The 6,623-nt window shown below is 37.6% G+C and overlaps 1 non-coding gene across 1 annotated transcript; it reads right to left on the bottom strand.

Annotated features, from left to right (window-relative positions):
- Nucleotides 1–6,061: 6,061 nt before the first annotated feature.
- On the bottom strand, nucleotides 6,062–6,162 carry LOC144706238 (small nucleolar RNA R71). The gene has a single exon (XR_013582208.1). It is a non-coding gene; the product is annotated as a small nucleolar RNA R71 (small nucleolar RNA).
- Nucleotides 6,163–6,623: the final 461 nt, after the last annotated feature.

Consider the following 6,623-nt stretch of genomic DNA (forward strand, 5'->3'; position numbering starts at 1 on the left):
GATAGCGATGGAAATAGATATAGAGATAGAGATAGCATTAGAGATAGAGATAGAAATAGAAATAGAGACAGATATAGAGATAAAGATACAGATAGAGATAGAGATAGAGGAAAAGATAAAGAGATAGCGATAGAGATAAAATTAGAGATAGAGATAACGATAGAAATGGAGATAGAGAAAGAGATAGAGATAGGGTTAGGGATCGATATCAATATAAAAATAGAGATAAAGAAAGAGATTGTGATAGAGATAAGGATAGAAATAGAGATAGAGATAATGATAAAGATAGAGACAAAGATACAGATAGAGATAGAGATAGAGACAGAGATATATATAGAGATCGAAACCTAGATGAAATTGAGATACAGAATAGAGATAGAGATAGAGACAAAGAAAATGATAAAAATAATGATGGAGATAGAGATAGAGATTGAGATATAGGTAGAGATAGAGATAGAGATAGAGATAGAGATAGAGATAGAGATAGAGATAGAGATAGAGTTAGAAATAGAGACTGTGAGTAAGATAAAGATAGAGATAGAGATAGAGGTAGAGATAAAGATAGAGATAGATATATAGATATAGATAGTTATAGCGATGGAGAAGATAAAGATACAGATAGACATAGATATGGAGTTAGAGATAGAGATGGAGATGGAGATAGAGATAGAGATAGAGATTGAGATAGAGATAGAGGTAGAGATAGAGATAGAGATAGAGATAGAGATAGATAGAGATAGAGATAGAGATAGAGATAGAGATAGAGATAGAGATAGAGAGAGATAGAGATAGAGATAGAGATAGAGATAGAGATAGAGATAGAGAGAGATAGAGATAGAGATAGAGATAGAGATAGAGATAGATGTCAAGATATATGTAGGAATAGGGAATAGTAATGAGATAGAGATAGAGATAGAGGTTGAGATAGATATGAGATAAAGATAGAAATAGGGATAGAGATAGAGATAGAGATAGAGATAGATAGAGATAGAGATAGAGCTAGAGATAGTAGATAGAGATAGAGATAGAGATAGAGATAGAGATAGAGATACACTTGTAGATGGAGTAAAGGATAGGGATGGAGATAGGGATATAGATAGAGATCGAGATAGAGTCAGAGATAGATATACATATAGAAATAGAGATAGAGATAGGGATAGAGACAGAGATAGCCATAGAGATAAAAATAGAGATAGAGATAGAGATAGATAGAGAAAGAGATTGAGATAGTGATGACTCTAAATATGTCATAAACTTATTAAAGATTCACTGGCATCAAAGTCTCATTTGCATACATTTAGTCCATATTTGTCCTATTTTATGTGCCTTATTTTCATGCTTACTAACCCCATTTGATTCTCTGATTCTTGTGGATTAGATCTCACTTATGTGATTACTAAGTTCAGATGTGGATCAAACACAAAGGAGAAAGCATTTGACCAGAATAAGGTGGCGAAATTTACAAGGAAGAAAAGCCCTAAAAAAACTCCTAGAAGCACAAAAAAGAGAGAAACCTATAAATAGCCTCTTGAGAGAGCATTTTAGGTTGTCCAGAATTTCTGTCTCAACAGGTTAGGGCTTGGAGAAGGAGAGTTCTGCACCCTCCAAGAGCTGATGAGCATTGGAGCTGGAGAGAAGGAGCAAGCTGAGGAGTAGCTTGGGCTAGACGGCCTCCACCTAGCCGCAAGGATCGTGACACAAGGTGGAGTGATTTCCCAAGCTTTAGTGACTGTGTAAATCTCTCTCTATCAGACAATCTACGTTGGGTTGGAAGACACACACCAGTGGTCTTCCAACAGTTCCAACTGATATTGTTCTTCGTTTTAGGTTGATTTCAGGTTTATTGTTTGTTCAAATCGATTCTCTTCTCATTTTCCCTCAAATCTACTATTTTCCCATCACATCTAGCTCGAATTTTGCCTCCATAGCAGCAGTCAAGGCCGCGCACACCAAGGCTGCACACAGCCAAGGCCGCCCGCAGCCAAGGCCGCACGCAACAAGGCTGCGCACAGCCCACGCCGCGTGCAGGCCACACCCGTGCACAGCAGGTGCAGCGCGCAGGCCACGCCCCCGCACAGCAGGTGCCGCGCACAGGCCACGCCCCCGCACAGCAGGTGCCGCGCACAGGCATGCTCGCATGCAGGTACGCTGCACGCGCGCTCGTGTCGCACGCAGACGCACCCGCAGGCACATCTGCACACAGCTAAGGCCACGGGCATAAGTCACTACAAGTGCGCCTGCTGAGTGCTTGTGAAATTGCCCCAAAAGACAGTCGTGAGTCTGTAAGTAAAGAAACTCTTTACTGAAGATTCTGCTAAATTGATCCTATTAAAGAACATCCTATAGAAGTCAATTGAAGATAATTTAACTGATTGTTGAGACCGAACAGAGATCTGATAGCATAGATTCAACTAAAAATAATTATTACTTTCTTATCTGCAACCTGTAGATAGATATAGAGATATAGACACAGATAGAGATAGAAATACAGATATAGATAGAGAAAGAGATAGACTAGAGATAGAGATAGCAATTGAGCTAGAGATAAATATACAGATAGAGATAAAGATAGAGATAGAGACACACATAGATATGGGGATAGAGATAGAGATAGAGATGGAGATACAAATAGAGATAGAGATATAGGTATAGGTAGAGATAGAGATAAAGATAGAGATAGAAAGAGAGATAGAGATAGTGATATAGATAGAAATAGGGATAGAGTTTGAGATAGAGATAGAGATAGAGATAGAGACAGAGAATGAGACAGAGAGAAAGATAGAGATAGAGATAGAGAGAAGGATGGAGATAGAGATAGAGATTAAGATAGAGACAGACATATAGATAGAGACAGAGATTGAAAGATAGATAGAGATAGAGATAAAGATTGAGACAGAGGTAGAGACAGAGATAGAGATAGAGATGGAGATATAAATAAAGATAGAGATATAGATAGAAGTAGAGATAGAGATAAAGATAGATATAGAAAGAAAGATAGAGATCGAGATTTCGATAGAGATAGGGATAGAGTTTGAGATAGAGATAAAGATAGAGATAAAGACAGAGATTAAGATAGCGATAGAGATAGAGATAGAGATAACAATAAAGATTAAGATAGAGATAGAGACAGAGATAGAGATAGAAGATAGAGATAGAGAGAAGGATAGAGATAGAGATAGAGATTAAGATAGAGATAGAGATAGAGATAGAGACAGAGATTGAAAGAGAGATAGAGATAGAGATAAAGATTGAGACAGAGGTAGAGATAGAGATAGAGATAGAGATATAGATAGAGATAGAGATAGAGATAGAGATAGAGATAGAGATAGAGATAGAGATCGAGATAGAGATAGAGATAGAGATAGAGATAGAGATAGAGATAGAGATAGAGATAGAGATAGAGATAGAGATAGAGATAGAGATAGAGATAGAGATAGAGATAGAGATAGAGATAGAGATAGAGATAGAGATAGAGATAGAAATAGAGATGAGATAGAGATAGAGATAGAGATAGAGACAGAGAGAGAAATATAGACAGAGATTGAGGTAGAGATAAAGATAGATTTGGAAAGAGAGATATAGATTAAGATACAGGTAAAGAGAGAGATTGAGATAGAGCCAGAGATAGAGATAGAGATAGAGATAGAGATAGAGATAGAGATAGAGATAGAGATAGAAATTAAGATAGAGATAGAGATAGAGATAGAGATAGAAGATGGAGATAGAGAGAGAGATAGAGATGGAGATAGAGAGTGAGATTGAGATAGAGATAGAGACAGACATAGAAAGAGAGATAGAGATAGAGATGAAGATTAAGAGAGAGATAAAGATAGAGATAGAGATAGATATAGAGATAGAGATAGAGATAGAGATAGAGATAGAAATAGAGATAGAGATAGAGATATAGATAGAGATAGAGATAGCAATTGAGATAGAGATAGAGATAGTGAATGATAAACATAATTTTGTGATAAATTATATCATCTTTTAAGCATATATACTATCATTAAATGATGAGTTTTTATATTTTACTACTCAATATATGTTTCTTTTAACTAACCCCACTTGATTCTATGAATCAAGTGGATTAGATCTCATCTTGGTTTAAGTGAGCACATAGATAGTTTTGGAGATAATACACATCGACGGAAATGAATCAAGGAGGGCGCCTGGACCAAGTCAAATAGCAGTAATGGATCAATATGGACAAAGTCAATGGCAATTATGAATCAACATGAACCAACTCAAATGGCGGTTATGGATCAAGCTGGACCATTCAAAAGATCCAAGCAGTTTAGAGAGAAGAAATCCTATAAATACTATCTCAAGAACAATGTTTAAGTTGTCTAGAATTTTCATTTTGAGAGTGGAAGCGTTGTTCAATTCGAAATTCTGTAGACCCTCTATTGCTGATGAGCATTTGAGTTGAGTGAGGAAGCAAGCTGAGAAGATTCTAAGGAAGAGGATCACTCCCTAGCCGTGAAGGAGCGTGACACAAGGTATGTGTGATTTCTTAGAATACAGTAGTTGAATCACTCTTGAGACAGATTAAGCTGGGTTAGAAAGCTCAGATTTCTAACTTCTCCAACTAGATATGTTTAAAATCTTTCTTAAATCTGTTTTTTACAGATCACTGTGTGTAAGTGCACACTTTGTGCGCAGTTGTGCGCCGTCGCACACAACCAGCGCACAAGTAGTGCACGGCCGCAACCACTGCCGCACAAGCTGTGCGCCATCGCACACAACCAGCGCACAAGCTGTGCGCAGCCTTTGCCGCACATGCTGTGCGCAGTTGTGTGCCGTCGCACACAACCAGCGCACTAGCTGTGCGCAGTCGCAGCCACTGCCGCACACGCTGTGGGCAGTTGTGTGCTGTCGCACACAACCAGCGCACAAGCTGTGCGCGGCCGCACCCGCTACCGCACATAGTTGTGCGGCTGTGTGCGCAGCACGTGCATGGTGCACAACTTGTGCGCAGCTGCACCCGCTACCGCACATAGTTGTGCGGCTGTGTGCGCCGCACGCGCACAGTGCACGACAGCTAACTGCCGTCGCACAAGCTGTGTAGAGCCCTGAGCAGCCTCTGCATTTATCTTACTTAAATGACGGACAGATCTGAGACTTAGTCTAGATCTATATGATATTTGAAATTAAAAATTTAATTTAAAATCTTAAAAAATTAATTAATTAAAACTATAATTAGTAATCAAAGTTTATTGAATCCTAAAACTATTACTAAAATAAAACAGAGAAGATTGAATCAAAATTAAATTGAATAAACCTGCTCCATGTGGTTCGACCCTTACTCACCGTAGGTTAGTGAGGTAAATCAATTGTTGAATAATCTCTAAACCTCACATATTGATGAACTAGATAAAGTCCAAAAAATCATTATTTAAAACACTAAAATTTGGGATTATCAACTGGCGCCATTGCCAGGGAGCACGGTCAATCAGTGAAAAATATTTATTTCTGTTCAATTATTTCTGTTTACTTGTTGAAGCTGAAGGATTAAAACCCCTCAGCTTATTATATTTCTAACATCTTGGTTTGAGATTTATGGTAGTAACAAGGTCTAAAGCTTGTGGAAGAATAGAAGAGGAGGTGACTCAAACAAGGCACTCATTTCCAGAATCTTCAATCACAAAGCAAACTAAAGAGAATCAAAGCATGGCAGAAGGACACCAGCATCAAGATAGAAGGAGAACAACGTTAGACAGATCTACTCCATCAGGGAGCATAAGGCAAACTGATATAAATATAAATGTGGGAGAAGGAGTCATGTTTAGGTATGACAATGCATTAATAAATTCTTTACCTGAATTCAATGGTCATACTTCACAGAATCCTTTAGAATTTTTAGATGATTTTCATATCAGATGTTCTTCTCAAAATGTACCAGGTATATCTACTGAAGCTTTAAAAATGAAATATTTTCCATTAACTTTAAAAGACAAAGCTTTTGCATAGTATCGAAATTTAGGAATTACATTTAGATCTTGGGAAGAAATGCAAAATAAGTTTTTACAAAAATTTTATCCTCTTTCCAAAACAAATTTTTACAAAAGAGAAATTTATGATTTTCATTGTCCTGAAAATGAGGCATTTAGTGAGGCATGGGAATGATTTAATGATTTAATTAGAAAATGTCCTCATCATGGTATTGAAGCAAATCTAGCTACTAGAGGAAATTTTTATATTGCTTATGAAGATGAAGTTTTTGATATGCTAGAGAGAGTAGCAGAAACTGACTTGCAGGAAATAGGAGGAAACCACAATGGAAGGAACTCACAGCCAAATAGAGAAGGTGCTTTGTAGGTCAACATCAAAGAATCAGAATTACATGCAGGAATCAAAGAGACCAACCTTGAAAAATGCTTTTCTAAATAATTCTCCTATTGTTAAAGCTAAAATCTGCTCTCTCTGTTTCAGCAAGGATCATGAAGATGGAGCTTGTCAGCCCATAGAGGAAGAGGTCAATGCACTCAATCAACAACAACCTTCTTGGGCTGGACAGAAGAGAAACAACTATAATGCAGAAAGCTTCAACCAAGGAAATAAACAACAATTTCAACCAAAACTCCAGTTTCACAATCGACCTCGGCAACCCTATCAGGTTCAAT

The sequence above is a fragment of the Wolffia australiana genome, chromosome 7 (genome assembly GCF_029677425.1).
Source record: "Wolffia australiana isolate 7733 chromosome 7, ASM2967742v1".
Classification (NCBI taxonomy): Eukaryota; Viridiplantae; Streptophyta; class Magnoliopsida; order Alismatales; family Araceae; genus Wolffia; species Wolffia australiana.